The sequence below is a fragment of the Anabrus simplex genome, chromosome 6, assembly GCF_040414725.1.
Source record: "Anabrus simplex isolate iqAnaSimp1 chromosome 6, ASM4041472v1, whole genome shotgun sequence".
NCBI classification, from domain to species: domain Eukaryota; kingdom Metazoa; phylum Arthropoda; class Insecta; order Orthoptera; family Tettigoniidae; genus Anabrus; species Anabrus simplex.
Window position 1 is genome coordinate 170,542,781 of NC_090270.1, and position 26,137 is coordinate 170,568,917.

General features: G+C 39.2%; 1 protein-coding gene across 6 annotated transcripts in view; it reads left to right on the plus strand.

Moving 5' to 3' along the window:
* Positions 1–1,047: 1,047 nt before the first annotated feature.
* Positions 1,048–26,137, plus strand: part of Marf1 (meiosis regulator and mRNA stability factor 1-like protein) — an 818,555-nt gene continuing 793,465 nt past the window's right edge. For 5 of the 6 annotated variants that reach the window (XM_067150043.2, XM_067150047.2, XM_067150048.2 and 2 more), the window contains exon 1: positions 1,048–1,194. The gene's annotated coding sequence lies outside the window, so the exon portion shown is untranslated. The remainder of the gene's footprint in view (positions 1,195–26,137) is intronic. The other variant, XM_067150044.2, reaches the window with a different exon arrangement.

The following is a 26,137-nucleotide window of genomic DNA, read 5'->3' on the forward strand; positions in this document are numbered from 1 at the left end:
TAATTCGGTAGTCGCCTGACCAAAAATCCGGTTCTTCCTGCCAACGTACTTCACTTATACCAACTTCATCTAACTTTAGTTTATCCATCTCCCTTTTCAGATTTTATAATCTACCGCAACAATTCAAACTTCTAACATACCACGCTCCGACTCGCAGAATGTCAGCATCCATCTTCCTGATGATCGCCCCCTCTCGGGTAGTCCCCTCCCGAAGATCCGAATGGGGGACTAGTTTTCCTCCGAAATTTTTTACCCGGGAGGAAGCCATCATCAGTACATCTTTCGTACAGAGAGAGCTGCATGTCCTCGGGAGTTAGTTACGGCTTTAGTTTCCCGTTTTCTTCAGCCGTGTAGCAGTATCAACACAGCTAAGCCATGTTGAGTATTATTACAAGGCCTTATCAGTCAATCATCCAGACTGCCTCCCTTGCAACTTTTGAAAGGCTGCAACCCACCTTTCGATGTACCATTCCTTAGTCTGGTCTCTCAAGAGATACCCATCCGATATGGTTGCACCTGCGGCTTGGCTATCTCCTTCTTTGGAACACTCAAGTCGCCCCACCGCGGCAAGGTCACATGGTTCGCAGGGTAGGGATAAGCTACTAACACTACAATTATTTTTAAACTATGTTCGGACGTATTCTATTTACAATAGGTTGTTACTAAGCACAAATAGAAATTGAAGTCCACTGCGGAGTATATTTCTTTGACAAAATCCCGCGACAGCCCATAATAATATACTACATTTATAAACTCATGAGAATACCACGTCGAACATAAGCACTGTTCATCGTTAAATTATGCTAATTTCGTTACTCCTAATGTGGAAATAGATAAACAGGCAATAATGCACCTATGTTTTAGACTGTTTTTACCTTCTGCAAGTTGAGGTAATAAAAATGAGGCAACATTTCAAATAGCACATTAAAGTGACGTATTTTAAGTAAACCGAAGGGGGCCAAGGGAACAAGATAATATACGAAACTTTGCTCCAATGTCGGTTCATGATTGATACGGATTAAATGAACGTGCCCGTTCGTGAAAACGTTATTTGTGTGTAAACATGCGCAGAACATGCTAGTAACCTGTAATGACAATTTGAGGAGGATAATGGCGTGAAATGTGAAATATTTTGATTTGAATGTAGGGTAGGGATGGAGGAGAGAATGGAAGCTTCGTGACTGAAACATGTAGGTATGTACTTCGAAGTGTGTAAATAGGCGATGTACTTAGGTTTCCTAACTTTTGTTAGAATATTTACCTGTGAATCCAACCTGTTCTTACGGATCCATTTTCTGGTTAATTTTGAATTTTATTTTTCCATATTGTAAATCATAATGGTTCATGCGACAAAGCCCTTCTAGTGAAATATTTCTGGACATTTAGTGAAATCTTTCTGGAGGTTTAAACAAAAATTAGAATCGTGGAATTTGTGTAGTTTTCGATGGTGCTCTATATCGGACAGTACCAGCAGAGAATTTAACTGCATAATTATGGACTGTATAGTATGAGTGTAAAAGCTGGACAGTTGCAGAAAAGAAGGGAGCTCGGCTGGAGGAACTGAAGTATATGTGTAAGAGGATCACCGCAACAAGGTGGACTGAAGAAATCGAACAGTCAAGTTGTAAAAAGAGGTCATTGAGGACACTCGTTATAGAGATGGAAGAAAAAAAGAAAAAAACCCTGGAGAAACCCCAAGTTGTAGGCCATCTGCTGAGACACGATATGTTTCTGACACATATTTTTGGAGAAAAAGTACTGGGAAAGGGAGGCAGAGAAAGACCCAGAAAATCATACTTCCAAAGACCTGAAGAATGTGATGGAGATGAATTGCAAGGAAGTGATGAGAGCTGCAGAGGAGGGGGGGATAATGGTTGCATTGACAAAGATTGCTTTTAATACATGATGATGATGAGTATTATAGATGTTATGTTAGTGGTTACTTTTGTTATTCTTGTAATGTTCATAGGCATCAGCTATTGGTAATTAATGATTCTCTTTTCCTTGTGCTGGAGTACAGATATGTCAGTTGAGGAAGAAAAAGTCCTCTTTGTGTCCTCATGCAACAGTCTGTGTTAAGTTGTTTCTGGGAACTGTAGGCCTAATTTTTCTCTTGCTCAGCATTTGCTTGTCTGCGAGGAATAATTAGTTTCATATAGTCAGTTTAAATAAAGGTGGTGGATTGACATGAATCTTTGCAGTGCTTGGGGCTTAGGTTCCTATTAGTTGTACTGCTGCTGTTTGTGATTGCCACTTTGGTTGTTATTCACCAAGCAAAAGCTGGATGTTAATCACAATCAGAAGGCCTTGAATGCGTGCATTGTTTTTGGGCATTATAAGGTAATTAGTACATCTTTTCTAATTGGTTGCTCTGGGTCACGTTCTTGCCTCGTCTACTTATATGTAGGGTATGACCATCTGAAGCTTTTTGTTCAGTTCAGGGTGTCCACCTGTATGGAAAACCTGGGAAACAGGGAAATGTCAGGGAATTCGATAATTAACGGGAAAACCTGGAAATGTCAGGGAATTCAGGAAAAAATCTGGAAATTCATTCTTCTGCCAGATAAAATTGACATACCGTATTTATCCGTGTAATACAAACACATTTTTCAGTGTTTATAACATTAATCTAGGGCATGTCTTTTATGCCAGGAATAAATTTAATGAAAAGTTAAAGTGTGATCTCGAATGTGAAGTAATCAATAATATCAATAGCTATATGATTGATCGATCGAATTTTCAATGTTTTGATCTGCTTACTATTGAATATTCTGTGTTGTTGGGGAATGGTGAGCTCGATGAATTAGATCTATATTGCGTTCTCAGTTTCTTCCAGTAATGTTTCCAGACTCTGAAACAGCTTCGAAAGTTCAACTGCACAGAACAAAAGTTGCATATACAATCACTCATGGTTTGGCTCTCTATTTCCATAAACAAGTTCTTGAGATGGGTAGTAAGTGCACACATTTCACCGTTGGGTTTGACGAGTCACTGAATAAAGTTTCTCAGATAGGCCAAATGGATCTTGTAGTTCATTGTTTCAATCCTGATACTAATGAAGTATGCACTTCTTATTTTGATTCCATGATTCTTGGTCACTCTACCTCCTCAGATTTGTTAAATGGTTTTTTGCAAGCACAGCAAGGTCTCTATCTAAAAAAAATTACAAATAGCAGTGGATGGTCCAAATGTTAATAAAAAGTTCCTTCAGAATTTTGGTAATTTATTAGATGATCTAGATGTTCCTATTTTGTTGAACATTGGATCTTGTGGCTTGCATAGTGTGCACAATTCATATAAAATGGCAGTAAAAGAAACCCAGTGAAATATTGCAGAATTTCTTTGTGCTCTTCACTTCTTGTTTTGCTACGCTCCTGCAAGTCGTGCTGATTATATAGATTATTCAGGTTCAAACGTATTTCCTTCGAAATATTGTGCTATAAGATGGCTTGAAAATTTTCAAGTCATTGAACATGCTATAGATATCCTACCTAATGTCGAAAAATATGTGGAAGGAACAAACAGATACAAGAAAATCCCAAGCTGTAACAGCTTCAAAATAGTATCAACTTCACTTAAAGATAAGGTTCTTAAGGCCAAGTTGTCATTTTTATTATCACTTGTTGGAGATTTGGAACCATTCCTAAAAGTTTCAGACAGATCTCTCATTTGCATCACTCCTTTATGAATCTTTCATTGATGATTAATATCTGGACAAGGTTTGTTAAGTCTGAGTCACTGCAGTCTTCAGAAGATCTCCTAAAACGTATTTAGACAGTAAAGAAAATCTTCTGCCTGCATCTAAAATTGACATAGGTTATGCTGCTAAAGCAGCACTTCGTGGCAATCCTGGATTAAATGATACAGATATATTAGTGTTTTGCGCAGATTGTCTAAGAGGAATGGTAGCTTTGTGCAAATAGTTACTGGAAAGGTCACCACTGGCATATCGTCGTAGTCATCTGCAGTTTCCAGCTGTTGGCCACATCTGCTCACCGCTAGCATATAAACTGACTAAATTAATTTCTCATTTTGATCCAAGTGTAGCCAAGTAGCCTCTAAGCAGCAGACTGCTAAGGATAGCTTTAAATGCCTTTGTTGAAAACAAATGGATCTCGGGTAATGAAGCCATTCATGTACAAAGAGAGTTCACTTCTGTTTGTGAGAATGATACTTTGAAAGAAGTGAATTCTTTGTATTCTAAAGACGAGAGGTTAGATCACTTTTGGCTTCGCACTGTTCTTCCAATAGTAAATTTGAAAACAGAAAAGTTGGCTTCATTTCTCAAAATGATACTAATATTGTTTCATGGAAATGCTTCACTTGAATGTGGTTTTCCTGTTAATAAAGAAATTATAGTAGAGAACATGCTACAAGTATCCCTTGTAGCACAAAGAATAATAGCCTATATGATTCTATCCCAAACCCTGGTGGAATTGAATAGGTCTCCATTAATAACATGCTCCATGCTGCAAGGAGTGCTCATGCTTTGTACGTTCAAAATCTAAAGGAGAAACGTGAAATATTGGAAGTAGAAGATTCTTTGCAAAAAAATAAGAGAAAGGCCGCTTTGTTGCTGAAAGAATTAGGAGAAAAGAAGTGGAGGGTGATGGCAGAAGCTCGAGTTGTTGGTGGCTACAAAGAAGTTTCTTTGCTGAAGCAGTAATGGTAATACATGTTAAAAAAAACTTAAAGTGAATTTAATCAGACTAAATTAAACTTCCAAGTTTTAATATGCATATTAATTGCTCATTTATTTTTTTGGATGTTAAGTTTTAAAAATGCATTTTAATATTACTGACACTTCTTTTATAATTGTTTTTTGTCATGATGTGTCAGGGAAAAAACTGGTTTTTATGTCTGGAAAACAGGGAAATGTCAGGGAATTTTAAAATCTGGATTTGGTGGACACCCTGCAGTTAGAGGATGGTTGCCCATTTGTACTTCCTCTTAAAACAATAATCACCATCACCACATCACCTTTGCTCAGTTAGTTTGAATGTTATGCTTCGTTTGTCCATTCTTTATCTGAATAATTTACCAAGCTCGATAGCTGCAGTCGCTTAAGTGCGGCCAGTATCCAGTATTCGGGAGATAGTAGGCTCGAACCCCACCGTCGGCAGCCCTGAAAATGGTTTTCCGTGGTTTCCCATTTTCACACCAGGCAAATGTACCTTACCTTACCTTAATTAAGGCCACGGCCGCTTCCTTCCCACTCCTAGCCCTTTCCTGTCCCATCGTCGCCATAAGACCTGTCAATGTCGGTGCGACGTAAAGCAAAAAAAAAAAAAAATCTGAATAATTTTATAAGAAATTAAGCTCCTGTGTTGAATTATATATTTCCATCAGGTTGCTTTCTTTCATCGGTTATGTAGACGAAAGGTATCCACGTAATGTCACTGTGATATTTGTCCTAAATGGAATATAATTCATTTTACTTAAATAAAGTGTAAAATGTGCAGTAAATTAAGAAATAGTACGAAATATTTTACTTGCAGGGAATAATATGGATACATACTTTTCTACCTTACAACTATTTTTTCTACTACGTCACAGCGCTTCCGTGTGTGTTTTTTTTAACACTTTTGTATGTGATGTCTTTGCTCACTGAAGTTGTTTGAATTAATTAGGTGTCATTTTCTTCATGTTGCTCATTTTTTTGTGCCCTAACTCATTCATTAAATGATATATTTATTTCCTTTCAACAAACAAGTAATATATTTATTGGCCCAGGGATCATGCTATTTTGCTGTTTGAACTGCCCACGCTATTCATATGGACAAAGATAATGACAATTAACAGACATAGAACTCCTATTTGTCGGTGCAAGCCCTTTACCTCGATGAAAGAAACAAAAGACGGCACGAGCAGAAGTATACAACATAAAGGAGTCCTGTCTACGGCCCGTAAGTACGTCTATGTATTTCTCTAGATGTTTATGTAGTAATGACGGTATTTCTTAACTTTCTGCGGATTTTTCACTTTATTGGTGTAAAAGCAATTATGTTCCATTTGGGACAAATATTACAGTGACACTTCGTGGATACCTTAGGTCTACATAACTTCTTTCATCTGTTAGTTATTGCCTGCCTTTTTATTTGTATTAGAATCTGTTGCATTTAGCCTACTGATCATTGATATCAGTGTTCTCCCCAGGACCTTTTTATTGAGCGCACCGCCCTGCCGTTTTTACAGGCCACCCGGCTGACATAACCTGGAGGATATGTGCTAGTTACATAATATTAATACATACTCTAGTTATTGGGTGCTCTGAATTAAAACGTAAATACTGTAAAACTGTTTACGTAAATGATAAAACTTCATTATTGTCAGCATAATTGTGTCTGTTATATCGGAGTTTAAATGTTTAACTTGACTATCAAGTAGTCTAGTGTCGTGCGCGAGCGGTGTCTGTATTAGCGTGGAATCATATGCGAGCATTTGATTCCGCATGATGTTGCCAACCCAGTAGCACTCCTCAGCAACCAAATGGTTCCTGGTGTTACATGATTATGAACGAGCAGTAGAACACTAGAGGTTCATATTACTCTGTTATGTCTTGTACATCATAATAACTCTAAAATAGTTCAGTTTTGCAGGTAATGTTTACCTCTCTGATACTGTTGATGCCCTGATGGGAATAAATTGATATTTTATCATGTTCATTTTTTATGTAGTATTACCTGCCCCGCTACTCATTCATGCCATCCGGCTGACGAAAATTTGTGGCGAGAACACTGGATATATCCCGTGTAAGCCAACATCATCTACACGCTGAATGACTTGTCGTTTGTTTACTGAAATGGTAATGTTCACACTGCTTGCTACACAGTTCACATCCACACTCCATAGATGGCTCATAGAAACCTGATCGTGTACACATCATATTCCATGAACTGTTTGTCTACTTGGTGCACTTTTTTCAGTGTAGTTTTGTCCAGTTCAGTTTCTGTACAACAAACATCAGTATAGTAGAAATCTGTATCAGTTTCTGCTTGTTTCCTTCATATGTTCCTCTATAGCCTAATTCTGTTTCCTGCTTGGTAGATGGTGGTGTTGCCAATCTCATTCCCAGATCTTTTACAAGGAAAGTTTGTGCTGTGTTAGTTGGTAGGTCATTTATGAAGGTGCCATTTCTGATATGCTTAAAGTCCTTTTTATAAAGCTGGCCTTCACATTTACAATGCAATTGAGGCCAGATCTTGTAAGTTGGTCCCAGATTAATTCCAGCTTGTAGGTTAGTACGGGAAGTACCGTGGTGCAGAATAGGGACATCACTGGATCGATGATAGCCTGGAAGCCTCTTTGATGTCATTCATGCTCCGGTTGGCTGCTGTTGACCTTTCCCCTACATACTTTCTGAATGAGGATATTGTATGCTGAAATGTGATCCATAGTTATTTGAAAGAGTTCACTACCTCAAGCAAGCTCTTCCCCTTTGTAGGTTATTTTATCACCTGCTGGAATTTTCCCTCCTTTCCTGAAGATTATTTTAGTCTTATTTGTATTGTTTATGAGACTAAGAGAAATCCTTTTGGGATCGTGTTATTTTAATTTCTCATTATACAGTGAAACCTCGGAATGCGAGTAACTTGGTCTACGAGACGAGCAAACATTTTAAATAAACGGTAACTTGATAAGCGAGTGAGGTTCCGCAATCCGAGCGTCACGTGTGCCTACGTTTTCCCCTCCCCTATTCGTTTGTTGAATGGATGAACAAGATCTTTGGTGCTGTAGTGAAGAAATACCTTTCAGAAAATAATCTGCCACTCAAAGTCTTGCTGGTTATGGACAGTGCTCCTGCTCATTCTCCAGGCCTTGAGGCCTTGATGACGACTTACTGGAAGAATTCAAGTTCGTTAAGGTTAAGTTCCTTCCTCTAGTACTACCACTACTCCAGCCTATGGATCAGCAAGTCATTTGGAACAGATCATCGATAAAGCCTGAGATGGAGTTGCCAAGAGAACCACTTCTGCTTGGGGAAAGCTGTGGCCTGACTGTGTTCTTGTATTGACTTTGAGGGGATTGTTGGTGACAATGAGCCTCCGGTTGTCGATGAAATTGTGTCCTTAAGGAAGACTATGGGGCTGGAGGTGAATGACGTGGACATTCAAGAGCTGGAGGAAGAACATAGCCAGGAACTGACCACCGACAAACTGATGGACCTGCATCGTGAACAACACAAGGTTATGGAGATCTTGTCCGGGGAAGAGGAGGAAAAGTCAATGCAATCTCTCACTTCAGCAGAGATTCAGGAGAAGTGAAAAATGTGGGAAACGGTGCAAAATTTCGTAGAAAATCACCACCCGAATAGGGCTGTAGCAGAGCGAGCAATGAATCAGTTCAGTGACAATGCAATGTCACATTTTCGTGAAATCCTCAAAAAGAGGCAAAAGCAACAGTCACTGGAAAGGTTCCTTGTTAAAGTTCCATGAAAAGAAAACAATTCAAGTGAGCCAACAGATAGCAGTGCTTCCGTTAGTGAAATTCTTGCTACACAGTAACTCTTCTCATGTCATCTCTCGTCTCCCTCACACCAACAATGATTCTGTTGTAAGGAAAAGTGCACTTTAATTTGTTTTACGTTACATTTTGTTTAAAAAAAATTATGCTTGAGGAAGTGGAAAGGATGGTAAATAAACTCCATTGTCATAAGGCAGCAGGAATAGATGAAATTAGACCTGAAATGGTGAAGTATAGTGGGAAGGCAGGGATGAAATGGCTTCATAGATCAGTAAAATTAGCATGGAGTGTTGGTAAGGTACCTTCAGATTGGGCAAAAACAGCAATTGCAGCTATCGGTAAGCAAGGGAACAGGAAGGATTGCAATAACTATCGAGGTATCTCATTGATTAGTATACCAGGCAAAGTATTCACTGGCATCTTGGAAGGGAGGGTGCGATCAGTTGTTGAGAGGAAGTTGGATGAAAACCAGTGTGTTTTCAGACCACAGAGAGGCTGTCAGGATCAGATTTTCAGTATGCGCCAGGTAATTGAAAAATGCTACGAGAGGAATAGGCAGTTGTGTTTATGTTTCGGAGATCTAGAGTAAGCATATGACAGGGTACCGAGGGAAAAGATGTTCGCCATACTGGGGGACTACGGAATTAAAGGTAGATTATTAAAAGCAATCAAAGGCATTTATGTTGACAATTGGGCTTCAGTAAGAATTGATGGTAGAATGAGTTCTTGGTTCAGGGTACTTACAGGGGTTAGACAAGGCTGTAATCTTTCACCTTTGCTGTTCGTGGTTTACATGGATCATCTGCTGAAAGGTATAAAATGGCAGGGAGGGATTCAGTTAGGTGGAAATGTAGTAAGCAGTCTGGCCTATGCTGACGACTTGGTCTTAATGGCAGATTGCGCCGAAAGCCTTCAGTCTAATATCTTGGAACTTGAAAATAGGTGCAATGAGTATGGTATGAAAATTAGCCTCTGAAAGACTAAATTGATGTCAGTAGGTAAGAAATTCAACAGAATTGATTGTCAGATTGGTGAAACAAAGCTAGAACAGGTCGATAATTTCAAGTATTTAGGTTGTGTGTTCTCCCAGGATGGTAATATAGTGAGATTGATTCAAGGTGTCGTAAAGCTAATGCAGTGAGTTCACAGTTGCGATCAACAGTATTCTGTAAAAAGGAAGTCAGCTCCCAGACGAAACTCTTTACATCGGTCTGTTTTCAGACCAGCTTTGCTTTACGGGAGTGAAAGCTGGGTGGACTCAGGATATCTTATTCATAAGTTAGAAGTAACAGACATGAAAGTAGCCCAAATGATTGCTGGTATACAGGTGGGAACAATGGCAGGAAGGTACTTGGAATAAGGAGATAAAGGCTAATTTAGGAATGAACTCGATGGATGAAGCTGTACGCATAAACCGGCTTCGGTGGTGGGGTCATGTGAGGCGAATGGAGGAGGATAGGTTACCTAGGAGAATAATGGACTCTGCTATGGAGGGTAAGAGAAGTAGAGGTAGACCAAGACGACGATGGTTAGACTCGGTTTCTAACGATTTAAAGATAAGAGGTATAGAACTAAATGAGGCCACAACGCTAGTTGCAAATCGAGGATTGTGGCAACGTTTAGTAAATTCACAGAGGCTTGCAGACTGAACGCTGAAAGGCATAACAGTCTATAATGATAATGTATGTATATTTTGTTTTAGAAATGGTATGCAATAAATATTCTCGTGCTGTGGACGAATCATCCTCGTATCAATTGTTTCTTATGGAAAACTTGCTTTGATATACGAGCGCTTTGGATTACAAGCATGTTGCTGGAACGAATTATGCTCGCAATCCAAGGTTCCATTGTATTAACAATGCTTTAACCTCTAAAGGAAATAAAATCCAAATAAAACGTTTGACATTTAACGTAACGAATATTGCCCATCGAGATATTTTCATCACCAATAACTAGTAATAGTCTATGTACACTTCTGGATAGAAAAAGTGATTGGGTGAAAATAGCAAAGTCCATGAGTACGAGCACGACTGAACCAATTTAAAATTTGCCACCATTTGCCCCAAACTTGGCTTAGCTTTCTTGACTTAATAGAACAATGCTAGTTTATTGACCAATATGTATACTGACTGTAGTAGAAAGATAAACAAGTGTTGTTCTCCAGGTATCACTGCCAGGGTTTATTTATATATTTATAGTACCTTCTCCTCTTAGGCGATCTATCAGCTGTGTTTATCTTTTCTTCCATTAGTATCTCCGAGGCTGTGGTAATAGCGGGTTGTCTTTCGTGTGACTGCATCATATCCATGTTTGTACCATTCAGTCAGTTGATAGTGTCCTGTATAACACTGTGAGCCAGGGAGCAGATACTTCAGGAACTGTTCGAATAAGTGATGTAAGGGTTATACATGAATGAAGAATGTCCCAGGAATTTTGTGCTTATTTTTCCTGTAATTAGAAGATCATATCATATGTAAGAAACTGTATATTTGATCCTTATTTATACTGTTTTAGGAGAGTAAGAGGGAAATCATCCACCATTCAATACAATACTGAAATGGTTATAAATGACTACATTTCACGTTTATGGTACTGGATTCAACTTTCCCTCGAGGGCATCATCAGGCGTACATTTCAAAATCGGCTAGTGTTACTGCAGCTAGTGTTGTTAAAAATGTGTACTAAACATTTAAAAATACACTTAAAGAATAACACTACATTTACAAGACATGAATACACTTAAAAAAAATAACTAAAATTTAAGCATGTCACATTACAAACTTTATTGAGTTTTCAACAGAAATATTACACATTGAGAGGCTGAAGGTAAGTTGTGCATCCAGGATGGATGACCTTGAACATACATACAAGAACTGGGTCATGATTCGTTTCGTGATTAGGCCAGACCTCAAAGCCTCATGATTTCATGGTTTCAGCATGTACAGTGATACACTCTAAACTAATATTTCGATTCTTGATAAATCACCAGCATATTTGGAAACATGTATCCACTAGCTGCAGTAATGGTTGTATGGTGTAGGAATGGGTTATCTCATATTTATTCCGCACCAAACTTTTTACTGATCTCGCTCCCTTGTAATGCAAAGTTCGCAATGAGTAAAGCCTTTTTCATATACCACTTTGATCTGTATTACATATTTAGTTATGTTGGATGGTGTTCACTAAGGGTATCATCACTTAATTACGAGACCCACCGCAGCTTTTAGTTACGTTGATGCCTTTGTCCCAGGTGTTACTTTTTTCTCATTTTGTTACTACTTGTGAGCCAAGATTATGTCCCTTTTTGAACCTTGCCTCTCTTCCAGGGATAGATGCAGTAAACATAATGAGTCCCATGTCTTGAGCTTTATCCAGACTCCAAGTTCAAAGATTGTTATCGTGAACATTTGCGCCTAAAGTAGATCTTGTGATCCTGTTTTTTTCATGCGCATAATTGTCAGTTATGTGAAATTTCGAGCACCGGTCTTCCTCTCCTTTCTCTACCGGGTGATGTACATATCACAGATAATGTATGCCTTCTACAGTACAATAGTGTTTATGAACTATTTGGAAGCTGAGTTGTTCAATTTTCCGACAATCTTGAAATGCAATGATCTCTTTTACTGTTTTCAATGGAATATCATCCCACTTCATCCTCTTACCTTGACTGACAGAAAATCGGACTGCCTTCCATCCCTTTTTTTAAAAATTATCACTTTTTTCGTTTTTAAAATGATATTTGTTCGTTGCATCAACCCCTGTGGATCTTTTGCCACTACTTGCACCATATGATATGAACCCGCATGTAATTGGAATTGTGGAAGTGTAGAGTGTTGAATGCGAGGAAAGGAACATTAAGAATGACACTAACACCTAGTCCACAGGCCAGGGATATTAATAATTTACAATTAAAAACCCCTGACCCGGCTGGGAATCGAACCCGGGGCAGCCGGGTGACAGGCGGACGCGTTACCACTTACACCGCAGGGCCGGATTCTTCCATCACTTACTAAGAGCTCTTCGTCAGGTTTGGGATTAGCACTTAAATTGTCACAAGTTTCTTCTGTGTATTCACAGTGAGTGACATTGCTTGGCAAGTACAAAATGATTTTGAGCAGGCAGGAAGCAATTATCTATTGCTCTTGTTGCTTGACTCTCATTCTACATAAACAAAACTGCATTTCCATCCTTAAGATTGTGGACACAAAATTTATAAGTCCATAACTGTAGAGCATATTAAGCTCTAGAACAACAAAAAACTAGCATTGGGAACATCTTTTGTAGGTTAAAACACACTGCAACATGACGAGAATCTTCATTAGCAATCTCACCAGCTAGATGTTTGGCTGTCTGTGCTGCTTCTGATTTTCGGAAGTGCAGTTCCTTTTCAACTTCAGCTTTTATCTTACCTTCGACATTACCGTATTCAAGTAATAACCTGCAATTTTTCACATGTAATGCAAATATCCGTGAGTGATCTATGAAAACTGAGGTTAAATGAAGTATTTAAAATGTGTGTCTAAAATCTTTCTTTTACACGTTCCACGTTCTTTTAGTGGCAAAATTCTTTATAAAGGATATAAAGCTTTCTCAGATTGAGACTGGGGTTTAAATATTTCCTATTTGGTGCTTGTTCACGTGAATAGTGGCTTGTGTAATGGGGAAAGGACTGAATGTGTTCTTTTACCAATTGTATAGACATCTCTCAAATTTTATTGTGGGAGATATTCCACTCCCTGACGAATTCTTCTTATTGCTAACATTTTGAATTCATTTTGGTGTTTCATCAAGTGTTTTTAGGAAAAAACTCCTTGCAAACTATGTGACCTGCAAGGTCATGAGTGGGAGTGACAGATTTTTAAAAATGTTGCCATTGATGCTTTCATGGTCCGTACTTATAGACATGATATAGGCTTTTGGGCTTATGCTGTGTCAAGAAAATAAGTTTGTCCCCACTTTTACATCCTGGGGTATACAAAATTCCCTGTGCTTGTGGTAATATATATACAGTTGAACCTGACTTATATGTATATCAAGGGGAAGAGAAAAAACTACTTGTAACTCAGAATTACTTAGAAATCAGACTTACGCAATACATCACATATTTACTGAAAAACCAATGGTGTAAATCCTTGCAAATAATAAATACATTAAGACATAAAATATTATTTTGAACTTGGCCCGGCCTTAAAGAAATAAGATAGTTTGACTTGTTTCACTTTTCTTGCATTAAGAATATAAACCTCCTTTAGCGAACTTGGTAATGCATTCAAAGCATTTTCACTACAACTTTTCGCACTGATGTAACGCCTACACACTTCGATTGCACTTAACACTTCACTCAGTTCAGGTTTCAAGATTCAAGTCGTTATCTCCATCTCCAATGTCACTATCGCTTGTAGCTGGTCCATCACCGCCGCGTTGTTGGCATACATCAGCAATAATCTCTTCATCCGGTAGTTCTCCACATACAGCCAGATTGTCATCAAAATGCACAAAATACACCCACCGGTAGCGTTAGCTCATTACCATACAAAACTTCGTCCCCATAATCATAATTAGAGGCAGCCTCTTCTCGTAAGACACCAGTTTTGCAGGGACACTTGCTGATTGTGGAGGATGACACCTGCTTCCAGGCAGCCGAAAAAAGTTTATGGCTTGTAGCAAATTAATGGAGAGAGGTTCATTTCCTGCATCACTCAGTGTTATTAAATGTTGAACCAGCATTTTTGTATAATGCACTTTGAAATTTGCAATGATGCCCAAATCAAGCGGTTGTAGAACATTGGTACAGTTAGGAGGGAAAAATTCCATTCGGACATTCTCCAGAACGATTTGAGTTGGATGTACTGCACATCGATCCATAAGATGAAGGATCTTCTTCTGTTTCTTTTTCATTTTAATGTCCAGTTTATTCAACCACTGTTCCATTGGATTCAACTTCCTTAGGTTTTGTTTTCGCACCCTTAAAACACCTCGGATTCTTCGATTTTCTTATCACAAGTGGAGGAAGTTTGTAATATCCACCTGCATTGGTGGCGAGAAGTACTGTTAAACGAATTTTACTTTTCTTCCCTCCGTGGCATGAGTCACCTTTTTCAGCTAATGTCTTATTAAGAAGGAGATTGTAGAATAGGCCGGTCTCATCACAGTTGCAGATGTTTGGAGGCTGATAATCGCTTACGATACCCGGCAGAACCTCCTCTTTCCAGTGTTGCACCGTGACGTCTGCAGATTTTGAGTCACCGCAAATTGTTCTCCCTGTAATTCCATGACGATATTTAAATCCTTGCAACCATCCCGATGAAGCCTTGAAAGCAGCAGTGATACTCATCATTTTAGCTAAATGTATCGGCTTTGCCTTCAGCATGTCTGCACTAATTGGTAGAGCTGCAGCCCGCTTTTGCTGGAACCATGTGAAAAGTGCTTTCTTCAAATATACGTACCATCCTTCTTGCTGACGGCTGCGTTTGCTGATTTGAACCCAGTTTAAAGAACTCATCCAAAATAGCGTTTCTTTTACTGATGACTGTACATAGCGTGGTATAAGCAATACCTAAGTCTGAAGCGATTTCAGTTTTTTTTTTTTTTTTTTTTGTGTGGATTAGCGTCCACTTCTCGTATAACTTTTCCCTTTTCTGTTCTCCATGGCTAATCAAAAGCAACTGAATGACAAAACTACTGTTCAACAGTAAACACCAGATACCGGCATCGTGGACATTTTATTCTCCGTTGTTCCCACGAAAGAAATTCTCATATTCAAACAAATTTACTGTATTTTCTTTTGTTTATGCACCGAAACCGCCCATTTTGCTTACAATGTACCTTAATCTTTGGCAGCGTGTTAAAAACGACGAAGGTAGAGGAGGAGCGAAGGGGGCTCGTCTTTGTTAAGCCGCCAGTAAGTAAGGGTCAACAATGTCACTCAGCGAAACTCTCTGTTTCAGCACCAAAACCCGATCGCTCTATTTCAGCCTACGCCGACAAAGAGGAGACTTCGTAAATACAGTAGTTCCTTTTTAAAAACGCACATTCTCATTACAATTACGCAAAACTCAGTTATATTTCAGTGGCACTTAATACGTATAACAGCGAATTATGTATAAACGGATTACGTATAAATAAGATTTAATTAACACGCTTTTAAATTATATTTTGCCGGGACCTAAAGGAAATTACGTACAAATACGAATTACGTAGAACAGAGTTACGTATAAAGGAGGTTTAACTGTATTGGCCAAACATGCCGGTCCATTGGTACCCTTATCAAGGAACATGAACGTAATATTCGTCTCAACCAGCCAGACAAATCGGCAATAGCTGAGCGTGCTCTATCGTCGGGTCATGATGTCATGTTCCAAGATACTCAAGCTCTTACCCACACTAGACACTACAGGTCCAGGATTATACAGGAAGCTCTGGAAATACGTAGAAATCCTAACAATTTCAACAGGGACACTGGCTGTCAATTAAGTAATACCTGGTTGCCAGCCATTAAGGATGTACATAGGTAGTTCCCTTCCCTGTCCCTTCACTATTGTTATTTCGTCTCGGTGTTTTCCGAATTCGTACGTTCCTCATCGTCAGATGTTTTATCCCAGGCTTGTGTCGATGTCATACACCTGTCTATGTCAAATGTTATGTACACAATCTCTAAGACTGATTCTGATGGTTCCGCCTGCTTCTGCTTTGAACGCTAGCGCTGTACCACGTCTGTGGAGCCATCTGGTGACAAATGAACGTACCATTTCCACTTCTATTATAACGTCTCAATTCAAAAGCTCATTGTTCAAGAAGCCTTTCTCGTGGTCAGTCGAGATTTTCTTCTGACGATGTAGAGCACAGTTCTCTGCGAAACGTAAAGAATTTCACCTTATTTTCTTGATATGGTGTAATCCCAAAAGCCTATATATCATGTCTAGATCTTTTTAAACTTTTGCTCCATTTTCCTCACTGGATTAATGAGTGTTATTGCTAAATTTATAAAAGAAGACTGTAAATTGTGATCACCAGGACCCCGCTAATCATAAAAAAATTGACAATTTATCTCCCTATTATTAGTACATTTAAAGCGACAGTTTCGATTGTACACCTGCAACTTCTTCTCTCAATGTTTTTTTTTCCCTTCTGTTAACACACTCCTTACCCTCCTTACCTGGCGTTGATTCCTTTTCCATTTTTTAAAATACTTTACCCTCTTTCTCCTGTGTTGTTGAACTCCAGTTTTGTCACTAGATTCGTCAGACAGGTAAACATTAGCTGCAAAGTTGAGTTATTGTAGTGTTTATCACAAGACAGATGAAATGAAATGGTGAATGGCTTTTAGTGCTGGGAGTGTCCGAAGACAAGTTCGGCTTGCCAGATGCAGGTCTTCTGACTTTACACCCGTAGGCGACCTGCGCGTCATGATGAGGATGAAATGATGATGATGAAGACGACACATACACCCAGCCCCCATGTCAGCGAAATTAACCAATTATGGTTAAAATTTCCGACCCTGCTGGGAATCGAACCCGGGACCCCTGTCGCCAAAGGCCAGCACGCTAACCATTTAGCCATGGAGCCGGACACAAGACAGATACAGATTGGGAGTGTGAGATCATAAATTTTAATCAGGATCAGATTCAAACCCATGGTCTGGGTCATCCAGTTCTAAGCCATCCTCATTATTTTGTTCTGGTACATGCTTTTGAATACAAGTTTGTCTTCGTTGGCCTGTTGGTATTTGGAACTTCCTGTGTTCTACTGATTGTTCGTAATCGTGTAACATCGAGGCTTATCACGCGGTTGCTGTGGAGTGACATACACGATTCCACGCTAATCCAGGCACCACTTGTGCACGGCACTACGTCAGTGACTTCTGGGTATAAATAATTATAATCTGAAGTGTATGTATTCTACACTATTCTTTAACAAATTTGTGATTGTATTCAGTCCTACTGGCTACCTTCGTTGGAAGGCAGCATTTCTAAATTTAAAAAATACAGAAGACAATAAATGGAGGCCTGCATATAAAGTAAATATAGTCGGTTTTAGTTACTCTTGTATCACGTCGTTCGTTTCAACTCATCAACTCCTCGAAAGGCATTCGGTTGTAAAAACGTGCTATGAAGATTTGTCTCACTTCATATTCGACCCTGTGGAGAAAAGGGATAAGGGTATCATATTATATTCATCATCGTCATCATTTCCTGCTCCATGGCTAAATGGTTAGCGTGCTGCCCTTTGGTCACAGGGGTCCCGGGTTTGATTCCCGGCAGGGTCGGGAATTTTAACAATAATTGGTTAATTTTGCTGGTAAGGGAACTGGGTGTATGTGTCATCTTCATGATCATTTCATCCTCATCACGACGCATAGGTTCCCTATGGGCGTCAGATCTGGTGAACCGAATATGTCCTTGGACACTCCCGGCACTAAAAGCCATATGCCTATTCATTTCATCATCATCATCATGAATTTCTTCCAGCGAGCTAGGTAGGACATTTAAGAATGATAAGCCTCCATTTATTACAGTCCTGGTATGCTTCTTTTCTCTCTAGGTCATCCCCTGTTTCTCCTCTCTTCTCTAGGTCTTATCTGATCTAACCACCTTATTCTAGGGTGTCCAATTGGTCTTCGTCTCGGAACAATCTTTTCAAGATACTTCTTTGGTGTTCGAGTTTCCTGCATCCGCTTAACGTGTCCTAGCCACTTCAGCCTTGTAACACTCAGCCTTTCTTCCAAGGTCAGGTTGACCTCAGGTCTCTTTGTATCTGATCATTCCTAATTCTGTCCTTCTTTGTTTTCTGTACAGCTGATCTAAGGAACTTCATTTCAACAGCTTGCAGTTGACTTGCTTCTCTTTTATGTATGGCGCAACTCTCCAGACTATATGTCATGATGGGCAAGAGATGTCGTAAACAGGGTCTATTTAGCCTTCTGTGGAACTCCCTTGTCCGATATATGTTCCATGCTTGATGGAAAAAGTTGGATCCTTTTTGTACCCTGTTCAACACTTCTTTCTTGGCAATTCCGTCATTTGACGTACTCCCCAGGTATTTAAAGGTATTCGCACATTCAATCTTCTCTTCCTTGAGGGCGAGGTTACAAGTGGTACTTGTCCTAACTTTCATTACCACTGTTTTGCTCTTGCTCAGAGTTAACTCATTGAGCGCCAAGGGATGATTTTTCATTCCTCTGTGAACTCGCCGAAAGTGCCAGGAATGATATTTCATCCCTCATGCAGACTCGTTTAGAAACCGGTGTTGTTCTTCCTTTTCCGTTAGATGGTAGCACATATCAGTATATTCTTATCAAGGAAGGTGTGTAGTCTCTAAATTTACCACTGGGAGCCTCATAAAGTTATTTGTTTTCATGTGACAAATATTTAAAATTGTTAAGGTTGTATCTGCACATCTTGCACACATGTCCACAGTGATGGCGGACTTACGGGACGACGTGTTTACAAACGATGATGTTCTGATGACATACATAGTTTAGGGAATGATGACAATTAACTTATGTCGAGTCAGGAAGTGAACTGGACTTCATAATAGTGTTGGAAACACTTGTAGTGAGGTTATAATCAGTGACAGTGATTCTGAAAATGATTTTGTAAGTGGAACACTGCCAATTCAATTGATGTGGTTCGAGATAATTCGGAAAGTAATGAAGATTTCTACAGTAATATTGGTATAAACAATATCACACATTGCCATTATTCAGTAACGTTATCTTTGATAGTGATTTACCATACCAACCATTTCACCCTTTCCTTGAGTTATCGCGACCGAAACTTGCCCCTCCTCATGATGCTGAACCTATAGCTTATATTTTGATTTTTATGTCATATTATCAATCCAAATAACATAATTTTATCCAAAACGACTATCAAGAGTATGTACTGCGTACTACAAGAAATACCAATCAGTTAGTGTGTCATATTGATGTTTTAGAACTACATAAGTTATTTGTCTAAAAATGTGGATTTTAATTAATTGAATTTTAAATTTTTAAATTTATGATTTATTTTCATTTTAACTCTCAATATTTTTAGGTGTATGCGTGTTGGGTATTCAGTCTGAAGGCTGGTTTGATCCTCCACAGTTCCACCAAAAGCTGTCATAGTTAGCTTAGGCGTCAACTGAAGAGGCATACTAAGGAAATGAGGAGTGAGGTAGTTTCCCATTGCCATTAATTCAGAGGGACATTCCTTTTATCTAACAGAAAAAAGTTTCACAGAGAATGGGTAAAAATTGAGTGTGTGATGAATTTTTTTTCTGGAGAGTTGCAAATCAGACAAAAAGTGGGTGGGACACTTGGCTAGTATCTAACAAATACGCATGGCACTGAGAAAGTTAACTTATATTCTTTAAACTTGTTGTTCCACAGATCCAGTCTTCTCTCATCATCTCTCTCAGTTTCTCCCCAAATGGCAACATCATCAGCAAATGCAAATGCATTAAGATATTCCTTATCTATTTCTTTGAGTTCCTTTATAATAGTATCCATTAGTGAAATGAAGAGCAATGGGGGAAGAGAACTCCCTTGTTGGACACCTCTTCTTGTTTTAAACCACCGAGATCTTCCATCTCCTACTTGCACACTACTTTCACAACTATCATACAACATCTGAACTTTGCTTCTGAGATGTTATGTTTTTCTTAACATTCCCTTATTCTTCCTCTCTCCACCCTGTCATATGCTTTTTCCAAATCCAAAAACACTATTCAAGAAGTTCATTCCATTTCCCCCAAATTTTTTCCATTAGCTGCCTGAGAGAAAAAATTAGGTCTGTGGTTCCTCTATTTCTTCTAAATCCATGTTGTTCCTCTTCAAATTGATCTTCCATTATTTCTCTCAGTCTGTGTTCTATAATCTTCTCCGTTACCTTAAGGCAGTGTGGCTAAAGGGTGATGGCTCTATAGTTCGTGCATTTCCTTCTACTTCCTTTTATAAATAATGGTATTATAATTCTTCTTTTCTAGTCATCTGGCAACGTGTTCTCTTTCCATATAACTCCCAGTGTTTGATGTAATCACTGAATTCCAGCGATTCCAGCTGCCTTAATCATGTCTGCTGTTAATTCATCTGCTCCTGCTGACTTTCCACTTTTCATATTCTTCAGGGCATTTTCTGTTTTTTTCCAAGTAACTGGAGGTTGTTCCTTCTGTAACACTATGCAAAAATTTTAAGGTCACAAAAACTTTTTTTGAAAATGTAGGCGTTCTTTATGTATTTTGACCTGAATTCGAAAATGATACTCAAAACATCATATCACCCACAGTTTTTGCACACATTTTTAATTACTGGTAATGCAATTTAATGGTATTATAATAATATTCTGATTGATATTCTGAGCTTCATATGGGGTTTTAGTGTTTATTATAATAGACATGAAAACACCATATGAAGCTCGGAAGGGGTACATCGCTTTCAACTGTTCAACACTTGCGCTCCTAGTGGCACGTAGCGAACTGTCACTGTGTTGTGTTTGTGAAAGGAAGTACGTGTTAGTCTTAGTACAGAATGTCTACTCAAGGTTGTGTAAACTCTCCTAACAGTTTGTTATATATGTGTGGTGAACTTGTGGTGAAAAAGGACTGAAGAAACATTACTACTTTCGTGAAAAAGGTCTACCATGCCTATTTCGGAGTGAAACTCGGCAACATCGATAAACCATGGGCTCCACAGGTCGTGTGCATTGTGTATGCAGAAGATTTACGATGGTGGGTGGCAGGAAAGAAGAGGTCATTACGATTTGGCATCCCTATGGTCTGGCGAGAGCAACAGGATTATACCGACGACTGCTACTTCTGCTCTTGTAAGGTAACTGGTTTCAACAAGAAGACTATTGATTATCTGAACAACATTCGCTCAGCTATTCGTCCTATTCCACATGGCTCGGATTTACCTATACCACAGTCTCCACAGACATTAGATATCGATGACAGTGGACATGGATGTCGTGGAGGAGACGGATGATACTGACTTTGAAGTAGGCACAGATGTGGCCCCTCTTCTGTTCACTCAACCAGATCTAAATGATTTAGTCCATGACCTGGGACTGTCAAAGGATAAAGCAGAGCTCCTAGGGTCAAGACTGCGTGAAAGACATTTCTGGAGACTGTTCATTGATTCATCTAAAAGAAGCAGCCTGAATGCAGTTCTGCTGCACTATGGTAACAAGCATGCCTCAATACCTGTCGGCCATTCTGTGCACCTGAAGGAAACATACAACTTGAAGGTGCTTCTTACTACCATTCATTATGAGAATCACAATCTGAAGGCGTGTGGCGATTTGAAAGTGTTGGGTATGCTTCTACGACAACAGACCGGATATACCAAGTTTCCTTGTTTCATCTGTGAATGGGACAGTCGTGCTCATGACAGACACTGGGAGCAAAAGCAGTGGCCCTGAAGGTTAGAATTGGTTCCAGGGGACACAAATATCAAGTGTGATCCTCTAGTGGAAAGAGACAGAATACTCTTGCCACCTCTGCACCTCAAACTGGGCATAATGAAGCAGTTTGTCAAAGCATTACCTAGGTGAGGCAGCTGTTTCAAATATCTATGTGACAAGTTCCCCAACCTGTCAGATGCTAAGCTGAAGGAGGGTGTGTTCAATGGTCCCGATATTCGGAAAGTAATGCTGGATGAAGATTTCCTTAATTCAATGAATGCCGTGGAGCGAGAAGCCTGGACTGCCTTTAAGTGTGTGGTTCAAAACTTCGTGGGAAACAATCGCAGCCCAGAGTATGTTGACATAGTGGAGAACATGCTGACGAAGTTGAAAATGCTGGGATGCTCAATGAGTTTGAAGTTACATTTTTTACGTTCTCACCTTGACTTTTCTCCTCCTTACCTGGGTACTGTAAGTGAGGAACAGGGTGAAAGGTTCCATCACGATATAAAGGACATGGAACGACGATAACAGGGAACTTGGGATGTTTGGATGATGGACGACTACTGCTGGATGCTTCACCATGAGCACACAGAAATGTCCCATAAGAGGAAAATCAGAGTCCACGCCAAGACAACTAAGAAAGCACGGAATGAATTACGTTAGTGCATGTTTTGACCACATTCTCTGTATGCATCTTTACACTGTGTGCATATTTCAATATGTTGTTGGTTTAAACTTGTATTCTAGTTCAGTATGATTTGTGTGCCATATACGTATATGTACTACTACAATATGTGATATCATTATTAAGAAAGTATATGTTTTGTGCCAAAACTGTGGGTGATACGATATTTTCAGTGTCATTTTTGAATTCAGGAGGCAGAAATACATAAAGTACACCTACTTTTGTGAAAAAAGTTTTTCCCTGTTGCATAGTGTAATTCATTAGTGACTTATTCTTGTTCACACTCCCCATTCAATAATTTTTCAAAATAACTCATTTCTTCTCTTGATTCCTACCATAATCCTACCTGATAATGATCTCGCCCTCTGTTTCAGTAGCTTTAATTTCTTCCCTATTTGATGTTTTACTTTTAATTGAGCCGTATATTTTCTGATTTCCTTTACTATCTTCCTCAATTCTTTGGGTGAACAGTTCCCAACTCTTCTCCTTTTTTTCTTTCACTACTCTTTTTTACCTGGAGTTTCTTATTCCTGTATTCCTATTCCAGTCTTCGTATTTATTAATCATCCTTTGGTACAATTCTCTGAGCCTGATTATGTTTCTCAACATCTTTGTTTTTCTTTGCTATGTTTCGTTCTTTAATTGTATGCTTCACTCTGTCATCCACCAACTTTTTTTCCCTTCTCCTTGACTTTACCTTTTGTTTTACCACATACAGTAGAGTCTCAATTATCCGACCTAAACGGGACCTGGAGTACGTCGGATCACCGAAAATGCCGGATAATACAGAATAACTTTGAAAATGAACTGAAACAAACAGGAAGGCTATACTGTAGTACTAAAACAATGACTTGTTTTATGGTACTCTGTTGAATTATCAATTCAATTGTACAGTACATGCAGTATTGAACGAAAACATTCCAAATGTCTTACGAAAAGAAACTTGTCAACAATGTCTGCTTGCCTGCTGATCCACATTTTCTTGCTGCGAGATCCCATCATCGACGTAAAATCTGCACCTCCGTTGCGCTTACTTCCGTCTTTTGCTCAGCATAGGTTAAGGCCATTTCCATTGCACTTAATCCTTCACTCTGAATCATCGTTTTCTCCTTTTGCTCTGCAATGCCTCCATCATCATTTTCATTAGCTTTCACAAAATCAATAATATCAGTCAGGTAGTTCAAACAGCTGATCTTGTGCACACCACTTACTCACATCTTCAGTCGTAGCATCCTCACAGCCAGTAATGCAATTCAGTAAGGGCACAATATTTTCCTTGTCTTCTGGTACCATCTCCTCTCGATGTTCAACCTCACTCAACAATTTGTTCTAAGACTTTACTAATGGCGTTGTTTCATCTTCTTCCCAATACTGCACTATCCAGTATGCCACATCTTTCATGTTGATTCGTTTTAACTTTTCTACCATGTCGTTGCCATTTTCATTTCCTCTATCAGGGATGAAAGGAGGTTTCTGCCGATATTTCCTCTTCAATGTTTCCAGCACACCTTGGTCCATTGGCTGGCATAAAGACGTCACGTTAGGAGGGAGGAACATGACTTTGATGTCATCACTTCTAAGTTGCTCTTCATTTGGGTGTGATGGAGTGTTGTCTAGTAGAAGAACTTTTCTAGGGAGATTGTTCAAAGCTAGATATTTTTCTCCATCTGGAAAAAACTGTGTTAAAAATCCAGCCTTCAAAGATATCAGCAGACATCCAGGCAGCCTTCTGATTTGTGAAATGGACTGGAAGAGCATTAACATAAATGTTTTTAAATGCCCTGTGCTTCTTTGTTTTACCGATCATAAGTAATTTTGCTTTTAAGTTCCCAGTAACATTACTACAGGCAAGAACAGTAACGATTTCCTTACTACGCTTGTAGCCAGGTGCAGATGTCTCAGCTTCGGCTGCGAGAGTTTTTGATGGCAGCATCTTGAAATTTAGCCAGTCTCATGACTATTAAAAATCTGATCATCGGTTAATCCTTCAGCAAGAATTATTTCCTGAAATGCCTTTTTAAATTTCACCTCCTCATCGGATTTAGCTGACAGTTTTTCACCACAGATATTAAGCTGCCTAATGCCGTACCGTTTTTTCCACTGATCATACCACCCAGCACTGGCAGTAAAATTAGGGCCCCCTTCATTAAACTCCTCCTGGAAATACACAGCCTTTTCTTGCAGAATGGGGCTAGATATTGGCAGGCCCTTTCCGCGGTGTTCAGCGAACCAAAGAAATAGTGCTTCACTTACTTTTCATACTCACATTTTTTCATTGTTTTTCTCTGCTCTGGTAGAGCACCACTTTTCAATTTCTTCCCTCTTTTTTTCCCAGTCTCCCACTGTAACACGTCCAGCACCATAATCTGAAGCCACTTTTTGAAGAGTTTCCCCTTTGTCCAGTCTCTTCAAAGCACTAAAATTGTCTTCCATAAAAACAATCACTTTCTTCCATTTACTCGCCATACTCGCAGAGGATATGAAAACTATAACATCCGCATCCAACCAATACTACAATGAACAATGACTGAAGACTCACTGCACCTGTCCTTGAGAAAAAAAGGTCCTACCACCAGCGGTCAGGCCAGTGCTTTTCCCATGGTCGAACCTTCAACACTGGGTGTCCTTGAATTTAGTCTCCACCAAAAGTTCAAATTATCCTTCCGTCAGTCGCAGTATATAAAGTTTCAAGGCAGGTCGCAATGAGCCTGAGAGATCCCCCCACGTATAAGTTTCGGGAAGTTCAAGTGGGCAGTTATGATGTACTCCTTATGTTATATAGGTGTGTTTGAGTCAGTTAAAAATGGTTTAGCAAAATTCTGATCCCAAAATAAGCCGCATTTTATGACCATATATTTTCCATTCAAAATTTTAGGTATCTTTGCAGTATTTACAATTTTAATCGCAGAGAAAATCTTTTGTTTTCGGAAACTATGCTCATATGTCTCAGCAATAACAACAAACATGAGAAATATCATAAACAGGGCTAAACAGGTCATATATTCTTCAGTAAGGATTCCATAAGAACACTAATATTTCCCACAGGCACTAGTCGATCATGTTCCTTTCCTTCTTCATGGGTTTGGCGGTCGTCAAATCTTAAACAACGAATCAAGAACTTAAATCTCCTGAGGCTCATTACCAGTGCAAACTTTTCTATACCATCTCCATCAGTGCCCCAGAGATCTTCAAGGCTCTGCCTATTCCCTCTGTAAGATCCTGCCAAGTACAATAGGCCAAAGAATGCTTTAATCTCTATCTGGTCTGTAAGCTCAGCATCCCTTTCACGAGTAAAATTTTGTTTCACATAGTCCACATTGATTTATGTCAGTTACAATAGTGTGTATTATTTCCTCCATAAATAAACACTACCAGGAGTCAAGCGGTGATTTAGCTTGCCTTGCTTGTCCTATAATTCCAGGTAGATGTACGAGATTGTGCTTCCTGGCGGGGGGGCGTTGGGATGGGAGCACCGTACACCATTTTGTCTTGTCTTTCCCTTCATAATAATTAGCACTGGCCTCTAATGCTCCTTGTTCATCAGCATCACCGTTGTCATCTTGTTCTGTTTCCGAGTCGCCATCTCTTGATTCCGGAAGATCGT